Source organism: Lathamus discolor, chromosome 2 (assembly GCF_037157495.1).
Source record: "Lathamus discolor isolate bLatDis1 chromosome 2, bLatDis1.hap1, whole genome shotgun sequence".
Classification (NCBI taxonomy): Eukaryota; Metazoa; Chordata; class Aves; order Psittaciformes; family Psittacidae; genus Lathamus; species Lathamus discolor.
The window spans coordinates 65,393,490-65,407,772 of NC_088885.1; the positions used below are offsets into that span (position 1 = coordinate 65,393,490).

The window sequence follows — 14,283 nt, forward strand, 5'->3', positions numbered from 1 at the left end:
AAGTACAAATGAGAAATTACCAGAAATGACTCCCAGCTTTCTAATGAGGGCAGCTAGCACAGGAGCAGACAACCAAGGCAAAGCAGTGGGAGCTTCACCCCTTCTAAGGGCGCTTAGGCAAACCTGCGGCAGCAAAGTTTTCAGAGAAGCTGGGCCCTTCTTTGGGGAAGCAGAGTGGAGCAGATGACCCATTGAGGTCTTTCCAAACCTCTACTACATTGCAACCGATATCCAGGGGTGGTTGCGTAAGGGGCAAGATCTGTATTCTCTCTCCAGAAGGCACAGATATGCCGCTCCTTAGAAAAGTTGCTCACATTTGTTCATTGTGGGCGATCGCTGCGGCAGAATTGCTGTTCCACAGACTCACAGACCCATGCAAAATACATGTGGATTTGCCAAGGATGCAATAACCTATACTTGTTAGCTTCAGTGTACCAAAAATCCCTGAACACTGCAGCAAGAAAGCAGCAACTCCCAATGTCAGCAGCAGTAGCAAAGTCAAGTTGAAAGCAAGCTAAAGCCACAGCTACAATTCTGCACCTCCACCAGCTGCTGCTGCAGCAGCCATGCAAAAATTGTAACATTTGCTTATGTCAACCCTCACACACCCCAAAAAAATTGCTGGTAAGAAAACAGCAGAAGGGGTGCCCAAAAGGGATAATGCGGAAGTCTGATTTCACAGCGGATGTTTGATTCCAGCCAGAGACTGACATTGTGATATGTGCGACAGGCACGGAGTGACTGGAGCTCCTTGGCACTCTCTTAACCATGCATCAGGAAAAAGTATAACTGGACTCAAAATGCTTTTACACCAAAAAACTTCCCATGTGTGTCAAGGTGCAATTGAAGGCAACATTTATCAAGCACCTTAGTAATTAATATAGGCAAACTTAATTCACTATGAACATTTATATGCTTAATAAGAATACACACAATATTTAGCCATAATGTAAAAAAGTAAAGTAAGGCTTCAATGAGAATGTTTTAAAGGGCTGTTATTTACTCTGCAAAACAGGGAGGCTTGGGATACAGACATTTTGTCAATAAACCCTGAGCTGCCTGCTCAGGTAGATCCCACAGACATCAAACCAAACTCTAAGCAAGCCATCCTGAGTAGGACACAGATAAACCTGAATAAACTGATACACCAAGTCTCTGGTGGATTTGAACCAAATCTCTGTTGCAGGTCAAATCTGTGACAGTTACCTCTGCCTTTTCCCTTGCTTGGTCCCCTAAGGCACAGCTGAATGACACCAAGGCTGAAAAAATACGCCTGTAGACCTAGAACCAGCATATCAATGCACCCAGGTGCTGCATGATGCCAAGCAGCCAAGGGACCATTGAGTCCCTTTTCCATCACAGCTGTGTAAAAGCCAAGCCCATGCCCAAGGAAGTTCTGAATGCTCCAAGGCCAGGTTGGATAGGGCCTTGAGCAACCTGCTCTAGTGTGAGTCATCCCTGTCCATGGCAGGGGGGTTGGAACTAGATGAGCTTAAGGTCCTCTCCAACCATAACCATTCTACGCCCATTGGCACACCAGATGCTACCAATGTCTAGGTCACTTCTGCGAGCATCCACACTTCGGGGGAGCTTCAGGAAACACCTGGTCTCTGATTTTATGAGTTATCTGAGGAAATGCTAAATTCAGAAACATTTTTAATCCACTCATGGTTAAAATTCAGGCTTGTCAAACAATTCCCCGGGGCAGGGCCAGCCCCTCTCTCAACTAGCCGACTCACCAGCTGGCCAAGGGTATCCAGAAGTATAGCTCCCTTAGGGCAGAAAGCGTGGGCTCCAGCTAATGCTGCTGAGATGGTTAGGACGGGTTGGGATTATTGTGTCAGGAATTTGTCTCTCTTTACCTGCCACAAAAACTATTGGACAAATCTGATGCAAACCACAATGGTTTTCCACCTGAAGGGCATTGGAAGAAAAGGGGGATTTCAAGGACAAAATCATTCTCATTTATATGAAAGTGAGCATGCCTTCAGACCCATAAAGACTCAGGGAAGAGTGACAAAATATTATTGTCTAGACAATATTTTTTTATTTACCTGCACTGATATTCTTTAATTACCTGCAAGGGACCATGATCCAGTGGAGAGAGAAAAGCCAGTGCCTTGCCACCAAGCTGAACAGAAAATCCAGGCTGTGTGGACATGGCCGCCGATGCCTCCAGCTGGAAATTGACTGATCGCAACGTTAAAAACCAACGCGACCGCCTCAGCTCTCTTTCCGCATGTATCCACCGCTAGAGGTCATCACGCATCGCCTCCCCTGCAGAAGGTCGCCCTCAGTTAAGCCCTGGTGGTCCGACGCGACAAAAAAATCACATGCTTTTGAACGAAACTCCCTGCTTGAGGAGCTGCATCCCGAGTGCCTGATGAGAGGCAGCTGGCAGAAACTTTAAGCCTGTAATGTTTCCTTTCTTAGCATCCAACATTCAGCCTGCAGGCTTTAGGTTTGATACACAAACTTCAGCAATCTCGCTGAGGTTTCTTGTGCAGCTTGTATCCCCTGCCATCCTCTCAAGACAAAGCTGGGCCATTTCTTTTTAATCCATCCTTTTAATTCAAGCAATGTCAGAGGATTGTAGTTTACCCGTGTGTTTACACACGTACAACCAAAGGGTACACGTTTTTCTGCCTGCTGTGCAAGTAAAGCGAAGCATTTTCTCAGATATTTGGTTATTTTTCCATGGAGTTTTGAGGTCCTAATTTTGGTCCTTGTGCAGCTGACCATGAAGTTGATCTGAATGTTTGCTATGCATGTGGTTCCTAGCATGAGGAAAGGCTGACTTAAAGTTTGCGTATAAAATAACCACCTTCTTTTTCTCCTCTGCCTCAAAAGTAACTTCAATGGAGTCAGCTTCTGATTCAGTTTTCGGAATCACTGAAGCCAGTTGGTCATTTTGACATCCTCAGACGTACCAGGGGAAAAGGGGGATAGAAGGCCAGAACTTGAGTGTTACCTCTGCCAGAGTCTACTCCCCAGCCTTTATTCTAGCAAAAGGTAAAAAGTAGCACAGAACAGCTCTGGAAACATAACCCTTTGCTAGTTGCAAGGAAGATATTGCAAACACTGGGGTTTGATAACACCAACATCTGAGACTTCTGAACCATCATCTAAAGTTTGAGGTATGAGCTCCTGTTCTTGCTACGCCCTGAGGCCAACTGCTTCTGGCTTTGTTATACCATGATTCTGGCAAAGACATCGCATCTTGATTTGGCAACTCCAAATGACGGAGAAGTCACCAAGTTACCAAGGCAAGCAGTACCAAGAGTTAAACACACTCCTTGTTGCAAACTGAGTCTGGTTTCTAGTCTGGACATGCAGTGTGAATGTGCGACAGTGTAATTTTTGGACAATGCTCTGTGAGTGGTCTCTTTCACTCATAACTTGCCATTATTAAACCTGTTGTGTGGTGCATGCCAGGGGTTTGGTATTTGTGGGCTGAATTTCCCCAGACTATCTCACTGGGACGAGTCAAAGTGTAAAATCCATCCTGCACAACAACTCTTGGTCTTAAAGCATGACAAATGACAGGCCCATTGATGCTCCAGAATTAAAGCCCAGATGTGGTGTGCTCAAATATTTCAAAGCTGCACTCCTGATACAAGCAGCAAAAGAGCAATGCACCAGGTGCATCAGGAGCCAGCTCGGCCCAGCACTGATTCTACTGCCCTTATGTGCTGCATCCTCCACAGCCATAGGCCCAAAAGTTTGCAGGAACATCTCTTATGCTTCCTACCGGGGCAAAGCAGGGGGTCATCAAACCAAGATGGGCTTCATTATTTATGTAGTGCCATGGTATGTGCCAGGGAAGGAAATGTCAGCCGATGTACATGTAGCAGGGGTGGAAATGTCACTTGTTTCACCATGCAGCAGGGTGGGAAAGCCACTCGCCTTGTGGAAGTGCACTGCCCTTCAGAGAGAGCTCTGCTTCCTGTGCACTTTCCGCCGTCAGTCATCTGCACACCTCCAGGAGAGGTTTGACTTTGCTTCTGTCCAATTTTGTACCTCCCCAGTGTTCAAAGAGTGCAGCAGAAATATCATGGCAAAGACAGACTCACCTCCTGGGGAGGGGGGAAGGAAGGTATTACACCACTATCTCCTTATGAGGCAGCCTGACTCATGAGCATCCCCAGCTTACCATTCCCACCCCTATCCAAGCACACTGTCAGCTCCCCTAGGTCACACACGCATCACTTTCATGTGTCCAAATAAACCTCCAGACTCCAATGGAGAGGACAGTCATCTCCAATTCCCTGGTAATAATCTTTAACATATTATAGGTGGAAAACCAGTCACCACCTTTAAGAGCACTGCACATTTGTTCTCTTTAACGAGATCATTAACCTTGTTTTAAAAATACACAGGTTGGAGGGCAGTAGTTTGAGTATTATATTCCTGTTTTGGCTACAAACACTGCCCTTGATGCCAACAGTTTACATCCTATCAAGGATTTAAGCTCTTCTGGGATCATGGCAAGGTTTTCATGATGGCTGAAAGCAAGGGTCACTCCAAGTAATTATTGTGGCTGCTCCCAAGGACACAAACAGCAGAAATGATTTATCACCATTGGCTCCACAGCTCCCTGAGGTGCCAGGGAACAAAATAGACTAAATTAATGGTAATGGGATAGTATTTCTAGCTGTCCTGCTCTCAGCAGCTAAAGCCTGGGGCTCCCGGCAAAGCTGCAGGCCAGGAGGAAGGCAAGTGGAAGGGATATAAAGGAAAAGTCATCTTGCAATACTGTTTCCATCACTGCTCTTGCAAGCCGCTGTTCAGAGGTGGAGAGGAGAAGCCCTCCAGAATGATGCAAAGGCATTAGCTCTTGCCAAAGCTCTTTATAGAACGTCTTACATACCCATGATGTGTTTGTACTGGGATGAACAGGCCACAGCAGCAACATACACAAAGGAGCCCCAATGAACTTTATAAAAACGTTTTCAAGACAAAATATTATCTTCATCATAGTATTTCAGGAGTAGTAAACGGACTCCTGAGTTTTAATGTGACAGCTTGGCCTAATCAAGATCCATAGGAGCTTCTCCCATTACTTTCTGTAGAAAATCCTTATGTTTTCACTTGTAAGTCCAGTTTTAAGAGTGAAGATGAATTGCAATCTTACTGATTCCCTAGAACTGGGAAGGCCAAAACACACCAAAACGCCAAAAAAGCAATCTACCGATTTTTTGCTTTGTTAAATCTTCCCCATCCTTCTCCGTAAGGGGTAGTGGTAGAAGGGGGGAATCATATGGGTCACAGTCCATCACTATGGAGTGAGCCTGAAGCACTTGAAAGGTCAAAAATGAAAGAGCTTTTCTCGTTTTTATTGAGAAAACTCCACTTCCCTCAGGAGAGTTTTTATCAGGAGCTTCTCCCCGTGTCTGTGCAGACATTCCAAGAGCACCGTTAAAAGGAAACGAAACCTGCCCCAGTCTGGAGCAGCAATGCCGTGGAGGGGAAAAGGCAGCTCTAACCTTGTCTCTACTTTGGGAAATAACCTTATTCAGTGACAAATGCGCTTCATGACTGATCACCCACCGAACTCTGCCTTAGAGTGCCAGAGCTTCCCACGCGTGTTCTGCGGGAGACACAGAAACCACACAGACCAGGATGTTTCGGGATTATTTCCCGGCTGTTTAACTTCGCAAATTGAGCGGCTCCGGCCGCAGCCCGGCTCCTGACACTTTCAGTTACCTCTGGAAGTCACTAGAGGGCAGCAAGAAACTACATTTGGCAGCTGTTTCCTCCCATTGGTCATTTTGGTCAGCATTCCAGGGCTGTTCCCGCACACGCTCACTTCTCAAGCTCAAAGGCCCATATTTCTTCAACAGGCTGCTCTTTTGCTTTATTTTCTATTACAGCCACCTCTTTTCCTTTACATACCTGTACTGATCTGCATGACAGAACTGCCTCCTGCTACACCAGCTCATCCTCCATCCCGACATACCTGCAGAGATGCCCTCCCCATCTGCCTGATGCAGTGGAAGGTCAGAGGAGAGAGCATAACTGGGATAACCCACTGGTTTTGTTTCACTCTGTTTTCAGTATTTGCTTACAGGCCACCTGCGCTGCCATGCATTATGCAGTATCTCCCCACACGATATCCCATGACAGCTCTTCTCACGGGGCAGGAGGGTCACTGCAGCACAGAAAGCCTTCCTGTATACCCTATGCAGGGGTGGAAATAGCAACAAGTAGGCTGTTTAAAACTTATGACAATGGCCTCAACTCTCAACTCCTGTGGCACAAGCACTAGAAGCAATGAGGCTGCTCACAGGTTTGCTTTCCCAAGCTGTATTTCCTGTATACAGGCACCCAGCTGTGCAGCCTCTCAAACTACGCACTCTTTGCAGGCCTCTCAGAGCAATGACAACCACTGACTATCCTGGGAGATTATTTTAAGGGCCTCCAAGCACTGTCCAGGAGAAGCTAAGGCTGAACTGGGGTGCAGCATCATCAGTCATGCCCCATTTTTAAGCTTTCTTTTAGATGACAGGCCAGGATTGAGGTGAACCTTTAATCTTTCAAAACACACTCTAGCGCCTTTGATGGCTCACCCAGCCCCAGTTGGTCTGCTGCTGTCCCCCTCAGTCTGGTATCTCCAGCTGACCCTGTTCCTGTTCAGAGAGGACCCCGTTTCCCTCAGGGGCTGTGATTTTACCCATCTGATCTCTTCCGAGTATCTAATCCAGCCTGCTGCAGCACAGCCCCACTGATATTTGCACTGTGCCTGTCGGCACCAACCAGCCTTCAGCCACACCAAGGTTCCCCATCATATCCAACAGCAGCTCCAGGGAACCCTCACAGGCAGCAGCAGGGAGTCACTGACATCTCCAGATGCTTTGGAGCTCATGTCAGGAAGAAATTCCAGCTTTTAGAAGGAAAATGGTAGCTCCATTTCCTGGTGCCCACTCAGAGATAAAGAGGTATTAGTTTCTAAAAGGCAAAGGTAGTGGCTACCTTCATCAGCCCCGTTTAGCAGCTGCTGGGAAGGGCAGTCCCAGCCCTCACCACAGTGGCACTCAGGTTACAGAGCACTCATGCAGGTTTGACTCCAAAATGGTACTTGGCTGAAACCTCTGGGTTAGTGCTCAGCTTTATCCCAGAGGGATGGCAGCAGCCACAGGGAGGGCACAGGGGCGAGAACGTAGCAATCCCTTTACCCTACCCCTTGCCGTTGCATTGGGTCATGCTTGCAGAAAGGGGAAGGCAGCAAAGTCCCAGAGTGCCCCTAAGTACACACAAAGGAAAGCCAGGTTATTTCCAAACTTGTGAAGGCCCTGTCCTTGCAAGTAATAGTGAAAGTTCCTGCACAGAGAAGTATCTGAAGTATTCCAGAGACATCCTTTGACTTCAGCTAAAAGCAAAAAACTCCACTTTGCCTCCAGAGCCTCACACATCACAGCTGAGGTGCACAGCAATTCTTGTAAAACCCCTATCTTAGGTAATGGGAAGTTGCATCACTCCAGTAACTTAAAACATGATTGGATGTGTCAGATGTTATGGTACTTGAAGAACGTAACCTACTTATACCAGCTAAATTTGTTCCTATTTGCAGAGAATCACCCACTGCATCAGATCCAGGGAGGGGAGGCTGCACTCAGCTGTGCTGAAGATCATCATTTAACCTTCCCATCAGTGCAAAGGGGAAATTGCAGTGACTGAATCCATGTCAAGACAAACCTCACCAATTTATCCCATTTCTACTCCCACCCTGGCTGAAGGTCAGGAAACAGAGAGCTGGACACCATGAAGCAGCTTGCATGGCCCCATCTGCTTTTGCCCCTCTCTTCCCAGATACAGGGAACCAGTGCTTGGTGACGCAGAAGACATGTGGTGCCGCATTAGCCAGGCACCAATACACAGGTATGCTTCAGATCATTCTGCAACCCACCTAAGATCCTTGTAGTCACTGTGGATAGCCTCCAGACATGGCTTGGAACGTAGCTAAGTGCATGACTCTGGTGGAACTGCACCTAGTTCTAAAGCAGGCATGTGGCTCTGCCAGATGTCTCATCCCTCCTTCAAGCCACGCATGAGAGGTTTTGGGAAAGCAGGGGAGGCAAACAGGGAGAAACAAGGACATCAACACAGCTTCATATGCTCAAACCAGGTGCCCAGAAGTTTTATGTGGGGAGAGGTACACAGTGGCCAGGACCCATCATTGCAGCATCAGCCCAAGGAAGCAGCATCCACCTGAAGCCCTAATACAGGCTCTAAAAATTCCCATGAAGAGGCTGGAGAAGGGGAAGAAGATTAGACATTCACGTACAAGATGCCAGCACAGGGCTCTGTCCCACCCCTGTGCTGGACCCACATGGTGAAAGGCAAAGGCCTACCCAGCATGATCTCTGGGGACATCCCACGACAGCAGGGCAGAAGGGTCCCCACATACCCCCGCTCTGGGGGTAGCTGTGCTGATCTTGTGCCCTGTGGAACCTCCATCAGCACCCAGCTCAGCAACACATGCAGGTCTCCATGGGGTACTCAATGCCTTAGTGTCTATCATCTGTCAGTCCCTGAGCTACCATTTTGAGAGACCCATCTCTCAGACGCTCAACACTCACCTCCAAAGCCAGAATCTCCAATTCCTCCAGGAGCAGGAAAAGTCTGTCTGTGTGTCTAACAGAAAAGTCTGTCACTGTGAAATCAGCTTGCCACAATTCCTCATTGGTCTTTTGCCTTTGGGTCAATTATTATAGCCTGCTTTTTACTTATTGGCCCCTGTTTTGCCTGTGTATCCATGTAAGCCCTCCTTTACAAGTTGCTTCCATGCCACGATATAGGCAGGAGTTTTGGAGCACAGAGGACAGCCTGCAATTGATACATCTCACTGCAGCATTTGACAGCTCCATCGCTTCCCAGGAACAGAGATGATGTAGCACAACCTGCAATAGCACTGCAATGGGGGGTATGATGGCCTAGAAGACACTTTAGAAGTGCAAGACAAATCTCTGACACTCGTCACTTTCTCTCTAGCACCCTTTTTCCCTTCACCACACTGTTTCTCCTCTGCACAGTAACTGGTGACCAGCCACTGATCCTGTGCTGCTGCTGTTACTCTCTCAACGTCATGAACCACAAGCTCCTGAGGGATGCAAGCAGGGTGGTGGGCTGTGTTTCACCTCAGGACTGTTCGCGTTTGACCGTCAGTGCTAGCAAGATGAGATGCACCAAATGGTGCCAATGGATTTTCTGTGGGTACCACAACAGTAAATGGCAGAATCTTACATCCTGTGCAGTATTCGGTTTTTCTTTTTCCTCTATCTACCTCACTCCCCACCTCCGCCCCACACTACCCCCCCAGCTTGGGCTTGTTTTCCCAATGCAAAAGCACATGACGTAAATGAAACACAAAGAATACAGCATGAAACAAAACAAATGATTTCTAGTTAAACCCTGTTTAAAAATAGATGGTATCTTTCCTTTTGGTACATTAGCATGCATTTTTTAAAGCAAATCTTGGGGAGGAAGCTATAATACATATGCTTCTTAATGCAGTCCCATAGGATGTAAAGGACTCTCCCCTCCCTCTGTCCTGCCAACCCATGGGAATGCTGCAGCCTAGCAGCAGCCCCACATTACTGCCAGCTTTACAGGAAGCTCTGGATGTTCAAAATCTGGTAACAAGGGGAGAGAGCACAACTTCAGCCAAAACCACTCTGCCATTTCAAAGAACGAGTCGGGGCTGGGGCGGGGAGGGGGGTGCAATTTACAAAGAACAAATTACTTCATCTTTCCTCAGGAAATGTCTTCGTCTTCCCCCCAGCAAAGCAATGTCCCTCATAACCCCAGCACCTTATCATCCCCTGGCTTCTCCAGGCCTTGGATGGCTGCCATGTATTTTAGTCTCACACATACTGGAGCATAATCCTGTCTGAGAAGAAACTGGCCACCTCAGGTGTTCTAAGATCACTATGTGCACTTAAATAAATAGCTAGATAATGACGGTTACATAAAATGATACTCTGCGATTGTAGAATGATAACTTGAGAGCAATGGGGTTTATAATAACACCTCCACTGCTGAGGCCATAAGTAATCCTGATTACAACTGGTGCTAACCCTTCCTACATGACCTCAGCTTAATGACAGATACAGACACAAACTGACACAGAACTGTGGGTCTGAGGGGAACTTGCCTTCCCAGAGGAGGGGAAGGGGGAAATCACAGAGTACTTTCCTGCTCCTGTCCAATTAATCTGAGAGAGGGAAGAGGTGAGCTGCAGACGTTCCTTCCTACCAGGATATATATGACAGGGGCACACACTTCCCTACATGGCACCACCACGGCTTGTGCTGGAGAAGCCCCCATGGACACTTGCTGTTGTACCTCCCTCCCCATAGCCTGCACAGCCTCCAAGCTCAACTGGAATTACTCAGGAGTGAAGTTGTGTATTGTTCACATATCAAAGCCACCTTTAGCCTTTCCTTGACACTGGAAGTCTGGGTCCGGCCATGCAGCAGTAACAGCCAAAACAGGTGGGCACAGGACCAGAAGGAGATGGAAGCTGCTTAGTGGCACCACCTTCCACTCCCCTGAGTGTCATTAGCAACAGACAAGGCTGCTGGAGGAAGGTAGGCATGAAACCTCACCAGTCTCCGTGCCCACCACCATACAGGGCTCTTCTGCAGAGCTGCTGTCCCACAAAGGCTTACCCATGAGCACAAACTGGGCATAGACCAGACTGACTGCAGTGGGACACACACAAACACGTAGCACTAAGCACAGCCACAGACTAAGGCCTGAGGCCGTTCAAACCAGAACTGCAGCTGGGAAGAGTGACCAAAATGCTCGGAGGGGTTATGAGCCACCAGAAGCTTAGAATTAGAATTTTGCTTTTAATTAACCGAAAAGCACACGCTCTATTGTTTGAGTTACCCCCTGTTGTTAACATACACACTCTCTTCTTAGAATTCCCTTTAATGATCCCATATGCCCCAACTCTGGCAGCTGAACTAAGTCATCTTATGCAAATTAACATAAACATAATGTATTCTCCCACATTACTCCCATTGTTGGTTTTTCCTGCACATGCACTTGCCTTTCGTGGTTTTCTTTCTTCCCCTCTCTGCAGACAAGGTCTGGTTTTTCTCTGCAACATTCACTGCTCCAGGGTTCCCAAGAGGCTTTGAAGGGGTTCAAAGGCCTTGCCCCACAAGATGCTTCTCAGAAGCAGCTCTGAGCGCAGCCCTGGAAGGCAGGAGAGACACGAGGGCAACAGCGGTCAGGCCTCCCTCCTCTCCCAGTCCCTACATGGACAATGTGAATACCTCCATGTATCCTGTTCAGGTCCCCAGCTGGAGCGCAGGACATCAGGAAAAGCTGCCACAACCATGCTCATGCCCCTTATGTCCAAGCATCTTCCCAAGTACCTCTGCACCCTCAGACCCTTCCCTCCCCCTCTGCCCTTTCAGCAGGGTCACCTCTCCCAGCAGTCTCCCATTCCGACAGGTCAGGAGAACACTATGTGGCCCAGGAACAGCACGTATGGCACCAACATCAAAGGAAGGCAGGTGCCAGCAGCAAGGAGCTGGCTGTCCACTAACTGCTCCTTGCAGATGCAGTAGAGACTTGGTTTCATTAAGCACACTGATAATTTTACTGGTCTATGTAGCAGTGATTAGGTCTTTGCTGGAAGAAGTTGCTTCTTACATGGAGGGGAGTAGTGAAAGAAGCAAATCCATAGCAAAGCTCTCCCTTCATCTCACCATGGGAGAGGCCCCTGTCCAAGCCCCATACACGTGACGAACGGGTGTCAGCCAAGCTGCTGCACAGCAGCGCAGCCCTGCAAAGGGGGCACTTTCACCACCTCTCACAGCACCCAAGCAGAACAGTCCTGGGGAACAGCTGGAAGAGCCGGGCCAGGGGCCAAACAACAAACAGCCCTCAAGTGCTGCAAGCACGAATCTCTTCTCCCAGCTGGCCCCTTGCCATCCCCATCCTGCTGGAGCTCAGTGCTCCCCTGCCCTTGGCTGGCCTCCCCACCATGTCAGAGGACACCGCCATGCGCACAGAGCCCAAGCACTGATGGGGAGGCAGGCAGAGGGGCTCTCTTCTCTACCTCTACAGAATTGACATGCTGAACCATAAGGTCAGGCTTCATTTTTATGGCTCCCAATCTGCAAAATGAACAGGTTGGTTTTGGCAGATACTAACAAGAACACTCAACTACTCCTGCCAGAGGTGTACACCTGAAAAGCTGCATGCCCAAGCAGAGATTAGGTTTTAAGATGATGAGGAAACACAAGGGAAAAGAAAAAACAGCCACCTACAGCAACAACGAAAAAACCCAGCCAAGGTGAAACAGTAGGAGAAAAGCCTAGATAAGAGTTAGGTTTGAGGTCACTAGAGCTTGAATACCAGTTAGTCACCCGTGGACTGGAGACCCCAGCACCTTATCTGTCCCACTGGGGACAGCTCAGCGCTGCTGCTGCTGCTGCACACCAACACCCAGACAGTCCAGGCGCAGAACAGGCGAAGTTCAGCAACAGCAGCATGAACAGCTGTACCATTTGTCTGGAGACAGCAGGCAGAAAAAACCCCACGCAAGCATGGAAGTCTGTGCGAGGGACCCAACATTAGTGGAATTACTGACCCACTTCAGTTAAAAAAGAGATGATTTGTGGGATGTCACTCTTCTTCATCAACAGCAAAATGGCCATTTCACCAGGGAAACTTATATCAGAACACCTGAAACTAATTTTTCCTCCAAAAGCTACATGTGATGCAGTCCGAAACCTCGACTTATAGAAACCCCCCATATTACTATAGGAAACACTATACAGTCACAAGGAGAGAGAAGGATAAAGTTTTCCTACAGCCACTCTGAGCCTCCACCCTGCCTGCCAGAGTCTTCTTGCAGCCAAGTGCCCCAGACCAGATACCAGGGAGATGCAGAGCGATGCAAAGACAATGCAGCTCAGAAGCAGGGGAGATGGGTGTAAAACCCAGCTGCTGCTGCACTCACCCAACCGTGAGCAACTCTGGCTGCTGCCCAGAGCATCCCTCTTACCACTGTGAAACTGTTGCCCCGGAGAAGCCATAGACTGCTGCCTCCCTGGTTATACCAAAACTTGTGGGTGACACAGGATGGAAGCCCCAGGGCCTGTCACATTTGAGTTGCTTGCATTCATAGCCTGAACAAAGCTAGAAACTTACATTCCATTCCAATTATGCTTTTAAAATGGCACTATTCCACTGTAGTGCCATTGGCACTGCAACACTGCATACTTAAGCTCGCATTGGTAGCAGATGCACTGCAAGGCTTCTCCAGCTAAAGACCATCAGGACCAACATCTCCTCCAAGCAACAGCTAAACCTGCAAAGTATTAGTTCAGCAAAACTGAATACAATATACCAGCAAACAGATGCATTCCCCTCTCCAGGCACTGCTGAGAGCAGAGTGAGAGAGTTTAGTCAAGCCTCAGGCCCCCAAAGAAGCAGATATCAAATGCAAGTCTTCCCTTGATCTTTCCTATTGCATATCTCACTGTCCACGCTATCTGGAGCTCCCAGGGAGACTAAGGGAAAAAACCTACAAATGGGAACAAATACAGTTAAAAGATCCCTCAAAGCTTTCTCAAGAGCCAGTTGGCTGAGCTAGTCTCTCAGTCCTAAACTATCTCCTCTAGTATCCAGAGCACTGATCCAAAGCACCTTCAGTACACCCTCCAAAGTCCTATTCCTAGGCCCTGACCCACAGACTCCATTTCAGACCCAACTAAGCAAGCAGTGGGATGTTCTGGCACACTCACGTGGGGAAATCCAACAGCTCCCAAGGCAGCTTCCTCAATAGCATTGGCATCCAGGATGAAAAACAGTTGCTGGAGGCAGCAACAGTCTCTTGCCTTTCACAACATGCAGCAACACAGACTGCCACAAACATATGCACTCACCTGGGCTTAAGTTCGTTAGCCAAGATCCAGGAAAAGTCAATTACTCACTAATTGGCCAGTCCTCCCAGCTTTCTCAAAGTCTGGTGTTTTGGCACTGGCCTGGATCTCAAGAAGGCAAGACTGTAAAATTATCAGCTGTGCCTGCTAATGGATCGTGCTAATCCACGGTCAGCATTGGGAAAGGATTTTTCATGGTGGTACTAAGGAAAAAGACCAGGCAGTCTCTTGCTTGGAGGCATCACACTAACCCTTTTGCAGAAACTTCCTGCAGCCTCAGTTTGAGAAGCTAGAGATCCTGCAGTTTTCCCTTTCTGGATCGAACACGGGCACATCTTCAGGCAGGTGTGAGCATTGGGTTGCTGTTCTCAAGCTC

At 48.1% G+C, this 14,283-nt stretch overlaps 1 long non-coding RNA gene across 1 annotated transcript; it reads right to left on the reverse strand.

Annotated features, from left to right (window-relative positions):
* Nucleotides 1–2,533: 2,533 nt before the first annotated feature.
* LOC136009245 (uncharacterized) lies at nt 2,534–13,882 on the reverse strand. Its single transcript, XR_010610430.1, has 3 exons — nt 13,770–13,882; nt 11,057–11,205; nt 2,534–4,076 (listed from the first exon to the last, which is right to left on the reverse strand). It is a non-coding gene; the product is annotated as an uncharacterized LOC136009245 (long non-coding RNA).
* Between the last annotated feature and the right edge of the window lie 401 nt (nt 13,883–14,283).